General features: G+C 41.7%; 1 pseudogene; it reads right to left on the reverse strand.

Annotated features, from left to right (window-relative positions):
- Positions 1-5,502: 5,502 nt before the first annotated feature.
- Positions 5,503-11,121, reverse strand: LOC116152331 (RNA-binding protein FUS-like; annotated as a pseudogene).
- Positions 11,122-18,876: the final 7,755 nt, after the last annotated feature.

The following is an 18,876-nucleotide window of genomic DNA, read 5'->3' on the forward strand; positions in this document are numbered from 1 at the left end:
AATGGTGGGGTTTCCACTTGGTGCCTCCTTGGCATTTCCCTGTGTGGCCCTAGGCCGCCTGTGTCAGATTCGCCCAGGAGCACTTGCTTCACAATTACCGCAGTGAGCAGGTGAAAATCCGGAGAGCCATGTGCCGATGAAAAGGAGCCCCATCTTGCTGAAACCCCCCCTTGATAGCTGTTCTGTTAGAATTCTCCCTTCAGCAAGAGAAGTTGAGACCCACGCCAGCTCAGCCCTCTTGGGGCCACACTGAAGAGATCAGCTCCTTTTTCCTTGTGACAGCGTCTGGACATTTTGAAGACAGCTGTCATAACCGACCTCATCCCATCATCTTCTCCAAGTGGAAATTCACACTTTGCATTATGCTGTCACCCTCCCTCCCTCCCTTTCCGGGAGACAGTATAGCGAGAGACTAAGAGCAGGGGCCTGAAGAATCTTTATTAGCTTTGTGATTGTGGGGAAGTAACATCAACTCTTTGAGCCTCAGTTTCCTCACATGTAAGACAGATATAAAATTAAACTTAGCACACAGAATTGTTATGAGTACTAAATGGGGTCACAAATGCAAGGTGAAAAGGTAGAATACAGCAAATGCTCAATAAATGTTATCTGTATTAATGAGTCTGTTTCTCCACCTGTCAGATGGTTGTGACAGCTACTTCTGAGTGTGGGGAGAATTAAATGAGGTAATATAAGTAAAGGATTTGGCCCGTGTCTGACTCAGGAGTTTCTCAATAATGTAAAAACAGCGCAGGGCTATGATCCTAATGGGGTGCGATTTTAAAAAATGACTAGTTAGAGCAGTGAGATTAGCACAAAACTTCCCTCCTGGCACCCTCTGGGATCGGCACTAAATTCACAAAGGGCCTTAGAACTAGCTTATAAGTTGTACCTCTTCTCCTTTCAGTAATTATTTCCTAACTGAGTCATAATTATTTAATAAAACACAAAGTTTTCAGTTTTAAGTTTTACTTCTTCACGGAAATTGCCTTCGAAACTTTGAAGAGTGCAAAAACCCATTTAAAATCCTTCAGTAAGACAAAACTTGAATCAGGTCTTTACATAATTCTTGCTAAAGAGCGAGAATGGAAATGGGGTTGTGGGAAGACGTAATGATAGTAATAAATTTCCCTGTGAACCCTTAATCCCAACAGTTGAAGAAGCAACTTTTAAATCGCCCAAATCAGACAAATAATTTAACTGAGGTGTATGGAAGGCTTTTCAGTTCCCATAAAGATTTACACGCTAGAAAAAAAGCTTCTGTGTTAGTCGATCTCTAACTCTATTTATCAAAATCATAAAAGTCATTGCACATATTTACATTTGGGAAGCTTCCATTACACAGTGAATTGTTGACATGCACAAACTTTCGAGTTAAGCAGACCGAATTCCCATCTGGCTCCACCAGCGTGATCTTTTGAAAGTAGCTGTCTCGGAGCCTCACTGCCCTCATTTGTAAAAGGGAACATCGTGTTTATCTCTGCAGGGACACTGGATGGATTAAGGGAGGCTCTGTACCTAAAATATTTAGAGAGCCCAGCCTGTGGTGAGTATACGTCATGCTTATGTTACCTAAAAACACAGGCGGGTCATCAGCTCTGTCTTAGAGAATGTAGACACGAGCAGGGCAGATCTCTGGATTGGTCACGCTAGGTTGGTTTCACCCGAACACCTCAGGAAACATTCCCAGGGCACCAGCAGGAGAATGGAAAGGGGGAGCAGACTGGGGTGGGAGTGGGTAAGAGACAGCTCTTCTGTGTTCCTGGACTCAGTTCCAATGTGTGTGTGTGTGCAGGCTTCCCTGCACCAACAAGCAACTCTCAGACATGAGCAAGTGTCTAAGAATGCAACTCAGTTCTGACACTATCTACCTGGGACTAGCATCAAATTCTGCAGGTAAAGGGCTCAGCCCCATGAGACCACACTCTATTTCAAATGCCAGTTGCTGACCGATTGGTTATAAATCAAGAGTTTTCCACAACCTCCTCCTTGGGTTCAATTAATTGGCTAGAACAGCTCACAGACCTCAGGAAACACATTTACTCCCTACATTGCCCATTTCTTACAAAGGATATTAAAGGATAAGAATCACCAGCCAGATGAGGAGACACACAGGGTGAGGTCCTGAACAAAGGGGCTTCTGTCCTCATGGAGTTTGGGGCTGGGTACTGTGGGAAGTGAAAAACATTATGGTTCTCTAGCCCAGAAGCTTTCCAAACCCCCTCCTTTTGGGTTTTTGTGGAGGCTTCATTACATAGACGGGATTGATTAACTCACAGACCACTGGTGATGGGTGGGACTGAAAGTCCCACCCCTGGCGTTGGTTCCCCTGGCAACCAGCCCTCATCCTTAAGCGCTTTCCAAAAGTCACCTCATGAACATAACCCAGTTGTGGTGAAAGGGATTTGTTATGAATAACAAGACACATGTTTCACCTTTATGACTTTGAAAAGTTTTCAGGAGCTGAGAACAAGAGACCAAAAATTGTAACAAAAGAGCATTTCTCTCATTGGTTAGGGAATTCCAAGGGTCTGGGGAGCTGTGAGCCAGAACTGTGGATGAAGGCCAAATACACATGAGAAATATATTTTGGTCAACTGAATGACCAAATATATATATTTCTTACAAACCACAATATCACAACAGCTAAACAGTCTGAGGAGATATTAGGGTAAGTCGAGCTGGCTAAAGCCAAGTTGGAGGACTGTGATTGGTGTGTGTTAGGATTCCTTACTGAGGTTTTGATTTGTGATGTGGGCTGGGCCACGGGGTCAGCCTCCATTTTGTGGGTCCCACTATATGAATTAACTTTAGCACGACAGTGTAGAGAATATGTTGTATCAAAATTTTAAATTGTTATTAGTGGCTTTAGAGTTTCCACCACTGAAGTTTTTATACTTCTGATTACTTTTAAACAAGATTTGCACCTCAGAAAACATATTTAAAATTTTGTTGTTGTTGTTGTTGTTGTTAGAAAAATTCCCATATAAATGCTGCTGTCTCATCATATACAGCAATTTTTCGGGTCATGTATAATAAAGAATAGATACCTACTCTGAAGTGAAGGTATTTTGTGTTCTATGAATTGAACAGCAATTGGACAAAGAATGGTTTCTGGAATCTCTGAACATCAGGGCAGTAGATAATTCTGAAGTACTTTTTCTTTTCCCATATTTAGTACTAAATTATTTTGAATTTATAGAAAGTTAAGCTAAATAAACCACAACTTTTCATCTTGTTGCAAGAAGCCTGACAATTTAAAAAGGGACTAATACTCTTTCTCCATGTAACGGGTTGAATGGTGGCCCCTCAAAGATGTATCCACTTCCTAATTCTCTGAACCTATGAATGTGAGCTTACTTGGGGAAAAGGTGTTTTTAATGTCATTAAGGATTCTGAGATAAAGAGATCACCCTGGGTTATTCGTGTGGGCACTAAACGCAATGACAAGCATCTTTATAAAAGACACACAGAGGAGAGACACACAGACAAAAGAGGAAGAGGCAACGTGACCACGGAGGCAGAGCCTGGAGTGACGTGGCCACAAGCTAAGGAATGCTCAGAGCCACCAAAAGATAGAAGAGCCAAGCAATTCATTGTCCTCCAGAGCCTTTGGAGGGAGTGTGGCCTTGCTGACACCTTAATTTCAGGCCTCTGGCACCCAAAACTGTGGGAGAATAGTGTTCTCTTGTTTTCAGCCACTGAGTCTGTGGTAATTTGTGAAGGCAGCTCTAGTGAAAGGGAGCAGGACACTGTGGCCCCCTGCTACCCCCAAAGGCCTGCCTCTTGTTTCTAGAAAAGCTGGTCTCCCAGGCCTCCCTGAGTCACAGAGGAGCAGGCTCAAGCAGTTGGTTAGGACAAGCCTACAGGCACTGGGGGATGGCAACGACTCTGACCATCTGATCTCAACAATTAACTGAGATTATTTCTTCATTTCCCTTTAAAAGTTTCGTGTCTGAACAGACTCTTTGGAGATAGTTTTTTTTTGGGGGGGGGGGGTGCTGGGTCCACCAGATTGCAAGCACCGTTCCTTTTTGTTACCAAGGCTGTTGACCCAGGATCATACCCCTGCCCCTCCCTCAAATAGAAACCAATTATTCTTATCTAAGTCTCAGGAGGCAGCTGCAGAGAAGAAACAAGAACTGGTTAGAACCCACAGAGTTCAAGACGGTGGAGGATTTGACTTCCAGCAGGCCTTGAACCTCATTATATGCTCAGTGTAATGATTAACATGCTAACTGACACAATACCAGTGCCATGACGGTTGACAATTGCCATGACAACTGGAAAAGCACATAGAAGGACCGAAAAGCTTGAACAAGGACTGACTGGTTCCATCACACCCGGAAGGAGGAACTGAAGGCAGAAGTGTCCCATAAAAGTCCACATGGCCCAACTCGGGCCAGAGCTGCCTCTACGGGCCATCTTGGCGGGCCCACACTTGGCTCCCCACTCGAGTGCTTCTTTTCCCTGCTTGAGTGCTTTTCTTTCCTTCTCCCTGCTCAAGCCCTTTCCTTCTTTTCCCTCTTTTGAGAAATAAAAGCAGTTTCCCTCTGTCCCTCTGCCTCAGCTGTGAGTTCTTTCCAGCTAGCAGGCAAGGCCCCACACTTTGGCGGGCCTCCTAAATGAGGGGTCTTAGTATCCGGTAACACGAGGAAACCAATACACTTGGTAAATTGATGTGGGACGGACAGCAAAGTTATTCAGCAACTGCATGAATGAATTAAAACTTCTAAAGCATGAACATTACTGGATAAGGAGAAATAACACAATACACACTGGAAAGGTAGAGAAAAAGCAAAGGCAGGGGAAAAGAGAGAAAAGGAAGGTTGGTAACCAGCTAAGGAGGGAGACCGAAGACTTGTCAGATTTCCAGGAAGAGTATACACTGTCGGGGCCCAGGGCAGGCCACCCCTAAATGTGCCACAGTGACATATAGGTTACTTTGAATTATTTAAGAAACGGCTAACACAGGAGGGACACTTTGAGCCTCCTCTTTGTCTCACTGAAAGCAGGAAATAAATCTCCCACATGAAAGGTGCCCTTTCTGAATCTGGGGGTAAAAGGACATCCTTTTATCGAGAGAGAGGGAATTCAGACCAAGAAGCCTGCATGAACAATCTCGTTACATTTTTACTACCCCAAGCCCAAATTCTACTTAGATCTTCATTAATTAAGCACCCAAACCCTAAATTTCTTTGTCCTGTCAATGTCTTACAAATTTATTCCTTGTCTAAAAGTATAAAAGCTGCCTGCTTTGGCCACTTTTTAGGTTTCTGTGACCTCCATGTGCATGAATTAAGATTTCTTTTTCTCCTGTTACTTGGTCTTGTGTCAATTTTATTATTAGTCCAACAAAAATTCAAGAAGGATGGAAGGGGAAATTTTCCCTCTGTCACAGAACTGAAGAGAAACAGACAATAAACACACTTTTTATCAATTTCAGGGAATTACTTTGTCTTCTCATATTGTACTTATATGCCTTTGTGTATGTGTAATTAAGTAAATATTTTATCTTAGACACAGCCTCCCAGAGAAAGTTCTTGGAAGAGAGGCACTATTTTGATATTTTCATCAGAAATATTAAGTCAGGAGAATGGAAGAGCCTCAGTGAAAACCAGTAGCTTAAGCATGGAGGTCTGCAGAACTCAGCATCTCAAGAAGAAGAGATAATGGAAAAGAATGTAGTCACCAGAAAAGAGCCCAAGAAACCATCTAAGAGTTGGGTGTTTTCATAGATGCTTAAGAAAGGTTAGCTGTATGGAATAAGAAGGACTGCATCCTTCTCATTGCAGTCAAGATTTTTTTTTTAGGCATGATTTTTATTTTTTATTTTTTTAATTTTTTAACTAAAATGATGGTTTTTAATGGGAACCAGAGGTATGGTTACAATTATATAGTCTGACACAAAAAACCCATGGGTGATCAGGAATTGGAAGGCTACAAAATAACGAGGGTAACACTGGGTACAGGAAAAAAAGCTGCTCTGGAACATCAGAAGCCAGGCTAATACGGCCTCTCCCTGCGATCCTGTCCGTGCTCACCCCTGGAGTCCTTCTTGCCAGGGCCAAAGCCGCCTCTGTCCCCACCACCCCAGCCCCCTCGGAAGCCTCCAGTCCCCTCCTCGGCCTCGGTAGCCACCCCGATCATAGCCTCCTCTGCCACCATGATGATCATCTCCGTAGCTACCCCTATGTGGGAGCCTCCTGGTCCCCATCCTGGGCCATCTGGTGTAGGGGCCTTAAATTGGTTGCATTCATTCCTCCAAGAAAAGTTCATGTTCTCATATGTAGGATTAGGACACTTCCAGTCCCCAGCTCACTGCTGTCCTCCACCGCCACCACTACCACTGGGGAATCCTCCTTGGCTGCCACCACCACTGCCACCACCTCCATAGTCTCCACAGCCCATGGGTTCTCCTCGCCCTCGGCCTCCACAACCATTGCCCACAACCTCCCAGTTAAAGTCTGCTAGTTGAGTAGCAAATGAAACCTTAATGGGATTCCCAGAGAATTATCATCAAACCAGTCAACAGCTGCTTTAGCAGAAGGTGGGTCATCAAATGATACCGTTCACTCACCCTTCAGCTTGCCTGTTTCCCTGTCTGTGTACAGATTAATCATGGGCTGTCCCGTTTTCTTATTTGTCTTAATGATACCAATCTGCCTGAAGTAGTCAGCCACAGACTCAACAGTAACATTCTCGCCCAGGCCTTGTTGTTGTCTGAATTATCCAGTTCAGAGTCGTGACGTGATCCTTGGTCCCGAGGACCACCAAATTTATTGAAGCCACCACGGTCACTTCCGGCCATGCCGCCTCTGCCTCCATGACCACCTCCACGACCTCTGGGTTCATAGCCACCACCGCTGCGGTTGTAACCGCCACTGCCCTGGCGGCGGCCCCCACGGTCCTGCTGGCCTCCCCCGTAGCCACCGCCGCCACCACTCTGGTCCTGACCGCCGTAACTGCCGCCACCACCACTCACGGAGGACTGATCTTGGCCGTAGCCACCTCCACCATCCCCTCCACCACCCCCGCTGCTGTTGTACTGCTTCTGCTGTCCATAGCCCTGAGGTGGGTTATGCTGCTGTCCACCATAGCCAGGCTGCTGGCCACAGCCCCTGCTCTGAGAACCGCCATCGTAGCTTCCTGAGGTGCTACTAGGAGCTGGCTGGGGGCCATAGCCAGGGTATGAGGACTGCTGCCCGTAAGACGACTGAGAACTTTGGCTGCTGCCATAGCCACTAGCTGAGCCATACCCCTGGGGAGCTGACTGTGTGCCACAGCCTGTGTTCTGCGTCTGTCCATAAGAACCACCATAGCTGCTCTGGCCATCGCCTGAAGTGTCCGGTGACTGGCCATAACCACTGTAACTCTGCTGTCCGTAGGGCTGACTGCTCTGCTGGGAACAGCCCTGCCCAGGCTGGGTAGGGCAGGCCCCATAGCTCTGGGCTGCTTGTTGGCTATAGCCGTTTGAGGCCATATCTGCACACGCGTACACTGGAGAAGTGAGTAAGATTAAACATGAGGAGGAATACAGCTGGGTATATGAAAACACTTCAGTCGCTGTGTAGAGGTGGGGAGCAGACATTTTTTATGTGGCTCCAATGGGCAGAGCTGGCTAGGGTTATTGGGAGTATCTCTAAGGAACTTTCAAGCACAGAGCCCTCTAACATGAACGGGCAGCTTCTGTAGGAGCTGTGCTATTAGGCTGAGGTTAACCACGGTATGTGATGTTATGAAAAGGATTCCTGAAAGTCAGGCATGCAAAAGATGTGAGGAGTCAGAACCAGTTAAGTTTCTTGTTCCCTTTCAATTTTGGGTTTTTGGTTCCAGGACTCTTAATAATACAAACCTTAGTTTGCTAAGAACATCATGTACTTCCGGAGTGCTAACTTGAATTGATGGTAAACTGCTCAGTTTGAAAAGGAGCCACACTGACTTCTGGTCGGCATAATTTTCGTTCACTGGTTTTTGACCAGTTGGGAAGAAAACTAACACTCAAAGTGTTCACAAATACATATATTTCCCCTACTGACAACAGAAATTCACAGTTCTAGAGTCTGGAAGTCTGAAATCAAGGTGTTGCCAGGGCCATGTTCTCTCTGAAGGCTCTGGAGCAGAATCCTTGTCTCTTTTTAGATTCAGGTGGCTCCTGACCATCTTTGGTGCTCCTTGACTTGCAGACATCCTCCAATCTCTGCCTCCACCTTCACATTGCCACCTTCTGTGTCTCGGTGTGTCCTTTCTTCTTCTAATAAAACCACCAGTCAATGGATTTAGGGCTCACCACCATAATTCTCTGTCTGGATTCTGTCTTTGAGATGTATCCATGTTATTGCATGTGTCAGTGGTTCATTTTTTATGTTGCTGAGAAATACTCTACTGGAGGAACATGCTATAATCTGTTCAGTCATTTTACTGTTTATGCACATTTATGTTGGTTCCCCTTTTGGAGCTATTATGAACAGGGCTGCTAACATTCTTGCTGGAATCTTTTTGTGAACATGCTTTAATTTTTCTTGGATAAATGCCTGAGTGGAACTGTTTGGTCATAGGGTAAGATGTAAATTTAATTATATAACCAACTGCCAGATAGATCTTCGAAGTGGCTGTATGTCTTATATTCCCACCAGCAACGTATGAGTGTTCCAGTTGAGTTACATCCTTGTCAACATTTGGTGTAGTCAGTCTTTATTTTCGTCATTGCTTTTATAAATTCTGTGAAATGCTATATCATTGTGGGTCTAATTTGCATTTCTCTGGTAAAGATATTTAGCACCTTTTCATGAGTTAATTGGCAAACTACTGTTGTTTTTTTTCTGAAGTATATGTTCAAGTCTTCTGCCTATTTTTAAAAATTGGGCTTTTTGTTGATTGGTAGGTATTCTTTGTATAGACTCGTGTGAGTTCTTTGTTAGATACGTGTTTTGCAAATGTTTTCTCTCAGCCTTGTCTTGTAATTTTAAAATGCTGTCTTGATTAGTGGACATTCCTAATTTTGATAAAGCCTAACTGAACAGCAATTTTCCTTTTATGGGTCCTGCTTTTTGTGTTCTGTCTGAGAAATCTCTCTCCATCTGCTATGTTTTCTTTTAGAAGGTTTAGGATGATGGTTTTCCACTGAGGTCTGTGATCCATCTCAAATTATACCTTGAAGTTGTATAAATCTTCCAACTTCTTTAAAATTATTTTGGCTTTTCTACATCTTTTGCATTTTTATATAAAATCAGGAATCAATACCTTAAAAACCCCAGCCAGAATTTTGATTGGGATTACACTCAACCCTGCTCTTCTCCCTGGGTCCTCTCACGGAGTGTGGGATGCACAAGTCCCTCTGCTGCCAGCAACTGAATGCTGGATTCTGCAGAGATGGGGACCTAGAGACAGGGGGCTTTTCCCCTTTTGTGTCAGTTCAGAACAGTTTCACCAAATGAAAGCTGTTTAAGCAACATCCGTGCCAGGCCTGTAGTGTTTATAAGTGAATGTCTCTGGCATTTTTTTAAAAGGGCTGGTTTTCTTCACTGTGCTTGGAGAGAACCCAGAAGAAACATGTGACCCCACCCTATTATCTCTAAGGGTCCTTAGACTTCGGTGTATCAAATTGAGACCCCAGACTGAAGATATAAATCATTCCATGCCCCTCCTGGTCTTTCCCCAGGGCTCTCTCGCTGCAGCTTACCACCCCACCAGGAGGACACCTGCTAGTCCCTGAGCCCAGCACTGGAAGGTGCTCAAGGGCCACCCCTGTCGTTAAGTGTGTTTGGCAGCAGTAGCTGCTGCAGGTTTTCTGTCCTATGCACCAAAGTCCAAGCCACCCCTCATTCTTCCTTGGAGATGGGAGGACTCACTTCTCTTTTTGTATTTTTTGCTGGTTGTGTCCAGAGACGTAGGTCCAGAGGGGCTGGCTGGAGAGTGGCTGGTGGCAGAGTTATCTCCCTGAGTCTGTAAGCTCAGCTCAGTACCTGCATTCCTTCACTTTCAGGAGCCTGGGAACAGCTCTCAGCAGAGGGTCAATGCTATTCTTGTCTAGGTCCAGAATAAGCTCAATGACTCCTATATGATCACCTGGGGAAAACAGTCTTTTACATAAATTCCCCGAATGTGCTGAATTTTGGATACTGAATTTTCTGGGGAGGGTACACTTAACACAAAGGATCCTTGGCCACCCCCTGCATCAAGCAGCCACGGTGACCATCGAGGAGTTGAATTATTTCAGCCAGGCCTGTGAGCCAGGCCTGTCATTTCATGTAAGGACATAAAGTTACTTTTCTAATTCTGTGGATTTTTGTGAAATTAAAGTTTCATTACTGTGGATAATAACATAACACAAAGATCTTAACTGCAGTATATTCACTAGACCTGATCAGATGGTGAATGTCCAGCTACTGATGGGAAGGTCGGGGGGCAGGGGCTCTCAGTCATGCTGACAGATTTGGCTCTTAAAATAGAAGTCAATTCACCTATAATCGGAATCCTGGAAAACAGTAGCCTCCGAGAGGAATTACCACAGTGTTCAGGTCAGAGAGAGGTTGGGATGAAGCCATGTGTCAATCTCGCTCTGAGCAGGGAAGAGTGCAATAATTAAAATTGGTGGAGGCAAGAGACCAGCCCCCAAATATGAGTGGTTGGGGGGAGGTGGTGGACTCAGAGGTGGACATGGGCACGAAGGGGAGAGAGATCATCTCGTATCTGTAGATACTTCTGAGCCTCCCATATGTCAGTATGTCTGTAAATGTCCCACTATGTTATCCTCTCCACTTCTTCTAGCAGTTTCTCTTTAATTTTATATCTCTAATTCTCATTTTCATTTAACTCCTGAAGTTTTGGATCTGCTACGTTTTTTTCAACTCATGTTCATTGATAAGCAGTGTGATGTACTGGCTGAGAACACGGACCCATGAACTAGACCACCTGCTTTCATCCACGGGTTACTCCAGCTATTAGCTGTGATCCTCGGGCAACTTACTTAACCTCTCTGAGCCTCAGTTTCATCATCTGTAAAATAAAAATGATGCTATTAATAGTACAAGACTCTCTAGGTTGTATGTGAATACTAAGTGAGATATATACATAAAGGGATTTAGAAGAATGATAGTAGTTTCTATATAAGTGTTTGTGATTTACTATTACATACACTACTTGTCATTTTCTAGGAACTCAAACAGTTCTGGCTGCATTATTACTTTGTTCAGTTATTGCAAACAAAGAATGCCTTTCTGTTTGTGAATCACCTTTATGCAAAGGAAGTACCCCAGGACAGCAATTTTGGCGGCAGTGTTAAAAGAGTAGTAGCCGGAAATAGGAGAAAGAAGGAAGACACTGAATTTGTTTTGATCTTAAAACACCAGGGAAAAACATGAGCGCAGAGCGCAGGGTGGTGGGCCCATGACTCTATGACTGCTGTGCTCCCTGGCTCTCTCCATCTCCCTCCCACTTCCTCTCCTCTGACTCTATTCCTCTCTCCTCTCTGTTATCTTCTACTTTATCTACATTCCCCCCATCTTAATAAACTGCTGGAATTCCTAAATAAATAAGCTCATTCATTTACTGAGTGCTAACCAAGTGTTAAGAATCAAGCAAAGTGCTCAAAACATAATTACAAACAGGACTAGGCTTTGTGCTCCTCTCCCCCTCCCCACTCATGAAAAGAATCTAAAGAGGGTAGACAGACACGCAGATCAACAGTGGAGATGCAGAGGTATGTATGCCTGGCACTTTATGAAATAGGTATGTGCAAGGACCTGCAGGGGAACAGAGGGCAAGTCTTTGCATGCGAGGGACCACGTGTGGGAAAGCTGTCCACAAAAAAAAAAAAAAAAAGGGCTCCTGAGTTTTTAAAATTGAGTAGTAATTAACTAGATGGAGACAAGTTGGGAAGGGCATTCTAGGCAGAAGAAACAGCAAGTTTGAAGGCACATATGTATCCAACATCATGGCATGTTTGTACAAAAAGTTACTGGTGCTTTTTGGCTAAAGATCAAAGGAAGCCTGTGAAACTGTGCAAGCAGTGATAGAGTTAGGAAGCTTCAATATTATGAAGTGTTTTATGTTCTAAGTCACAGAGTTATGGTTTTAATCTTTAAGTCGGAGACCAATTATTCATTGACACATAAGCTTAGTGAAATCCGGGCAGCTGCTAATCAGTCCAGTCAAATGCTGCCATGTAGGATGTAGGCTCAGTGTTGCCAGGCCACCCAGATTGTCAGGAGACACTCAGATCCAGAAGGTAAGTAAAATATAATTCTAAAATGTTGGTAACTAAAGTAATGTGTCAATTATCAAGAGATCCAAACCAAATTTCATCTCTGTTAGGTAGTAGGAGCCACTGAAAAGCTTAAGCTTTTAGAAGATTACCTGGGGTACCGCATGGGAAGTATATGTATTCTGTGGCCAGGGTGGCAGCGGGTTGGTCAGTGAGGAGAGCACGCTGTAATCCTGGAAGGAGTTCAGTGGCAGTGGGAATGGGAAGATGGAGACACTGTATAGTGATGATCGAAGATCATTTGTTGACTTATCACCTTGGACTTGAGAGATAACATAGAATAATTCTGAAGGTTTCGGATTATTCAGTTAGATGAGTAAAGGTATACAGTACGCTGAGTTTGGTGGAAAATGAGTTCAGTTGTGGAAAATTTGAATCTCTGGTGGCTTTCATTAATCTGTTCGGAGATGTCCAGTACAGAACTATGTTTGGATCTTATCAAAGAGATCTAGACTAAGAATATAGTTTCTGATTTAGTAACATGTTATCTAAAGCTTTTCATTTAAAAAATTTCATTAGAGGCTACCTATTCTACTTAAGTATTTGTTCCATAAAGAAAGAGAGCCTTGGATGGAGCTACATAAAACCTGACTTTCAGGGAGCATGTGGAGTATCAGAAGCATTGCATAAAACTAAATGACAGATGAAAATCAAGTGAAGCTGACACACAAAATCCAATGATGGACTGATATTTAACAGAGTATAAGTGTCAAATAGCTAATAAAGATGAAGCAACATACAAAGAAAACACCCACTAGTTCTGGCACTACTCAGGTAATTGGTGAACTTAGAAAGAATATTTATAAATATAAATTAATAATAAATATTATTAGGAATGTAAAAGGACTTTAAGAGATGTGGAATTCTCTAAATCCATAGAATAATGTGGAAATTGGACTTCAAGGAGATGGGAAGTGATCCTAGAAGAATGTATGATCTGTGAAAACAATAAATTGGTAAATATGCAGAAACAACTAACAGAAAGTTTTTTATACAATAGTGGTAGTATCATCTAAATACAAGGGACCAGGACAACCTACAGAATGGAAAGGGAAGGGAGGAATGTCAAATAATTGTTTAAAATTAGATGACTTAAGAATGCACGCTAAGAATTCAAGGGTAGACAGACAAAGATTAGAGTGCATAATCTGCAAATCAGAAAAAGAGAGAAGTCGAAGAAGAAAATAAACTCATGCAATTAAAAAAGAAGGGGAAAATATTTAAAATGGTACTAATAGTTAAAAAGTAAAATGGTTAAATGGTAAAACACTAAATATAAAAAAATACTAAAAGGCTAGTGTATTAAACTTACAATTAATAAGACATTAATGGTCAGATTAGATTTTTAAAAACTTGAACTTGATGCTATTTATAATAGCCATGCCCAAAACATATGAACATAGAAAGCTTGAAAATAGCAGGATGGAAAAATACGTATCAGTCAAAGACTAACCAAAACCAAATAGCTGGTGTGACTATTTTATATTACAAAAAATATTTTAAGATGAAACACATCATTAGGCATGGGGGGTAAGTACATAATGACAAAAAATTCTTTTAGAAGATACATCACTTCTAAACCTGTATGTATCTAATAAAATAGCTTTCAAGTTGCTAATGCACAAAGTAATAAAATCACTGAGAGAAACTAAGAAACCCACCATCGGGATGGGATATTTAAACCTACCTTCCAAGTCAAGAAGATTGGAAACACACAAGTAACCGATCTAATGTAGATATGCAGGCATCTACATCTGGCAGTTAAAGAACACACAGTCTTCTCAAGGTTATAAAACACGTTTACAAAAATTGATTCTGTACAAACTGGGTCATAAACTCATCACAAATTTCAAAGAAAAGGCATCATTATAGATCATATTTATTGACCACAAAAAGATGAGTTTAATCCATAATATATTTGCAAATGAAAGGCACATTTATAAATAACCCATGAGTAGTCAAAGAAGAAATCATACTAAATAAAGTATCAATAAATTAATGACTTTGACTAACTCATGGATCAAAAAAATTTTTGGTTTTATATCTTAATTTATACTTATGAGTTATTATATTAGGAATGGAGAATGCAGAATAACAGTGAGTCCAAACAAAGAAGGTAAGAAACACACAAAAAAATTATTCCAGTAAAAGTAGTGGGAAGGCACTAAGAGTAGATTAAGAAAACAAAGGAAATCAACAAAAATGATTAAGGAAACACAAGTAAAATGGATAGAATCAAGGAATCCAAAAGATGGTTCTTGGACAAGAGAATTTTAAAAAACACATACCAATCCAGTATAGATTAAAACATAATAAGAGACAACCATCAAAAAATTTATATTGATAATTCAACAGCTGAGATGAAATGAATGTTTCTGAGAAACTATAACTTATTAAAATATATCAAGAATAAATTTAAAAACCTAAATAAATGGAAATAATCCTATGACAATTAGTGAAATTGGAAAAATAGTTACTAACTTCTCTTATAGGAGACACAAGTACAGCAAGTTATTTAAGCAATTCTCCAAATTTCAAAGAAGAGTTAATTCCAATCCTTTACAAAATTTCTGAATATAGAAAAGGAGGGAACGATATCCCAATTCATTCCATGAGGCTAGTTTAACTTGACAGCAAAGCCAGATGAAGACAGGATAAGAAAGGCACACTGGATTGTCTTTTCACCCATGAATGTAGATACAAGAAATAAAACAAAATACTGGCACGATAAATCCAGCAGTCGTTAGATGTTTTTTTCATTATGACAAACAGACGAACATAAATGTAACTGAAGTCTCACTGGGAGAAGAAAGTAGACAACAAAGCAGAAGAAATATTTGAAAAGATAATGACCACGAATTTTCCAAAAACAATGAAAACTATCAAGGCAAAGGTCGATGTTTGGAAAACCCCAGGCAGAATAAACACTGAGCAGCACAGGCAACAAAACCCCCAAATACCCAACCAAATAAACAACAACTCCACCCACAAATCTAAACTCATTATTTTTGAACTACTGACAACCAATGGTAAAGAGAAAGTCCTGAAGACATTCAGAAAAAAAGACATTACATTAGAGGAATAAAGACAGAAACACATGTCAGAAATGACAAGCGGGAAGACAATGGTGTAACATCTTTAAAGTTCTCAAAACTGCCTACCTAGAATTCTCTTCACAACAAAAATATCTTTCAAAGTCAAGGCGTCAGGAGCTCAGCTGAGCGAGAGAGGGCTGAGCTGCCAGATGCTGGAGGAGCCAATTAAGACAAGGCAAAATGAAAAGAGCAGTCAAGTCTTTAATCACCTACTGTCATCGTACAAGCAAGAGGCGAAACACGAGAAAGCACCGACTTCTCCATTCCGTTTACCCTCACGGAATGGTGCGTCAGTTACCGGTCAAGTGGATTAGCACAGGGGAGGGGGTTGTCTCCCACGGAGGGAGCCCTGATCAGAGAGTTCCTGCAATTTTATGGATCTAGAGGCCAGGGGCAGGGAGCGTAGGGAGGTTTAGACTTGGAAAAGTACTGGGTGCTGAGTCAGTGCGGAGAAGATGGCTTCAAGGTTCAACCTTCTTCCCAACAAAGGGGCTTCAGCAGAAGTGTCTGAGGAAGGCCTCTGCCAAAAGTCTCCAATAAAGAGGCCTCCAGAGGCACCTGGACTAGGGATACAGATAAACTAAAGAGCACAGGCGGCCTGGCAGCCTGCGTCATTGACTGCATTTCCCTTCCCAGACTGAGAGGCGCTGGCTGTGCACCAAGCCTGGTGTGGGGAAGGCAGCCAGATAAAGCCATAAAAAATTAACAAACAGAAACCTCAGTTAAATAGAGCCGGGAGGCCAGGAGGAGAAGCACTCACGCCCAGCAACACCTGCAAAGCCCAGTAGGAAGGAGACAGCTCTTCCTTCCTGGCAAGGACTCAGCCAATGGAAAGCCAGAGACTCTTTGTTAACTATAGCCTTTCCAACTTCCTCTTCCCCTCTATAAAAGCGTTCTCCTTCTTCTCCACATGGGACTTGGCATGTGGCTCACCATGGTAGCAGATCCCGAACTGCAATTCTCTGCTGATCCTGAATAACCCATCTTTGCTGGAGAAATATCTGGCAGTCTATTTGTTTCAGGTCAACAAAGACTGTGTAACTGTCTACAGCCAGGCCTGAAAAAAAATCACACGTAGGTTTTTAGTCAGGAAGAGGACTCTTTGCAAGGTAAAATAAAGACTCTATGAGACAAACAATAGCTGAGAGACACCATTAGCAGCAGAATATGGTACAAAAATGTTAAGGACATTCTTTAGGAAGAAAGAATATTATAGTAGGCAGAATCTATAAAAAAAAAAGTGAAGAGTTATGGAAATGGTGAAAATAAATGTAAATACAAAAGACTATTTTTAAAAAACTGTTCAAAAATATAATTAACAGTATGTAGGAAAAATGATAACATGATATGGGGTTTATAACACATATAAAAATACAGTGTCATATTTAGCACAAAGGATGGGAGGGAGGAATTGGAAGTATGCAGTTTTAAGTTTTTTATATTATATGTGAAGTAAGCCAATTCCTTAAAATATATCTTTGTCTATATATCTCTATCCTATCCTATTGCATGGGGTGTAAATATTTTATATGTTGACTATGGGTACACAACTATGAATAAAACTGATAGAATTATATGATTAAACATTTCTCTTTTCCTTTTGGTAAATTTTATCCCAATAAGCCTGCCATTTAAAAAAAGCGGCCAAAACACTAACCTATGTAATTGACTAAATTACCAGAATAAGGGAAAAATAAATGAAACAAATTCTCGGTAAAAGAGGACTGGAAGGTAACTTCCTCCATAAGATAGAGTCTATGAAAATCTCACAAATAACATCATAGTCAATGGAGAGATACTGAATGAGTCCTCCCTAGATCAGGAACAAGATGAGGAGCTATGCCCTCGTCTGCTGTTTTGTTCATCTGTGTCATTTCCGGGTCTGTTTCTATCGATTAATTTATTTCCTGGATACGGCTAATACAGGGTTTATTTTCCTGTCTCTTTTCACGTCTGGTAACTTGATTGTATGCCAGGTACTGTGAATTTTATTTTTCATGCTGGATTTTGTTATAATACTTTAAATATTGTTGGGCTTTTTTCTGGGACTAGATTGCTTTTCAGCTTTTGTAGGATAGTTCCAGAGCATCCTTTAAGTCTGGAGACAATTTGGCCCTGCAATTGGTCTAATGAATTAGGAAGTATTTTCATTCTGTCTTATGGAAACTCATCCCCTTGTGTGAGTTTTGGCAACAGCACAGCCTAGTCCTCCTTTCCCCAGCCTTTGGTAGTGTCCTCATGTGCACGTGCAGATCATTACGCAGCCAAAAACTTAAGGAGACTGTAGACCTCTGGAGTTTCTTTCTGTGCACCTTCCAATTCTCCAGTATTTTGTCTCACAAATTTTACCTGCCTCGGCTTCTCTGAAGGCTGAACACTGTTCAGCTCACAAGACCACTGGGCTCTGTCTGGGTTCCTCTACCTTGTGCCATGGCTTCTCTCCAGGGAGTAATCTGGGGCAATCACAGGGCTCACCTCGTCTGATTCCCTTCTTTCAGAGATTGCTATCCTGAGCTGCCTACTGCCCAGTGTACTAAAACCATTGTTTCAGATAATGTTTTCCAGTTTTGTAGTTGTTTGAGATGGAAGGATGCTATAGGCTGAATATTTGGTGCCCTCCAAAATTCTTATGTTGAAACTTAATCCCCAGTGTGATGGTATTTCGAGGTGAGGCCTTTGGGAGGTGATTAGGACACAAGGATGGGGCTCTCACGAGTGGGATTAGTGTCCTTATGAAAGAGACCCTAGAGAGCTGCCTCTCCCTTTCTGTCATGTGAAGATAGTAAAGGATGCTCTTCCATGAAAAAGGAAGTGGGCCCTCACAAGACATTAAACCTTCTAGTGCCTTAATCTTGGACTTCCTAGCCTCCAGAACTGTGAGAAATAAACGTCTGCTGTTTTTAAGTCACTTAACTTAATGGTATTTTTGTTACGGTCGCCGGAATGGTCTAAGATAGAATCATCCCTTTGGAACAAGACCTCTAGGTCAGCTGTTGATTTTCTTCTTCTATTACCTTTATTATTTACTTTCCACTCTATGGCCAGAGAGTAAGATCTGTACAATTTAAACACTTATTATGACTTGTGTTATGGCCTAGAATGTGATTATTTTTGGTAAATTTTTCATGTGCACTTTAGGAAAATGGGTATTCTGCCATTTGGGGAATTTATACTTTACATGTGACATTTTGGTCAATTTGGTTTTCTTGTTGTTTAATATTTCTATACTTTTCCTGAATTTGTTTCTACATGTTTTATCGGTTGTTGAGAGAGGCGGCTTAAAATCTCCAAGTATAATTGTAAATTTGTCTATGTCTTTCACTGTGAATATGTTGGCTTTATATATTTTGAAGATATTTTATGAGCACATATAAATTTAAGACTGCCAATTAATTGCTTTCCTATGTAAACACTATACAAGTGATGAGCAAGTGGAATTTGATATTAGAAACACAATACCATTTGCATGAGAGTTCAGAAAGATGAAATGCCTGAGTATAAATCTAACAAAATATG

This window comes from Camelus dromedarius, chromosome 3, assembly GCF_036321535.1.
Source record: "Camelus dromedarius isolate mCamDro1 chromosome 3, mCamDro1.pat, whole genome shotgun sequence".
Taxonomy (NCBI): domain Eukaryota; kingdom Metazoa; phylum Chordata; class Mammalia; order Artiodactyla; family Camelidae; genus Camelus; species Camelus dromedarius.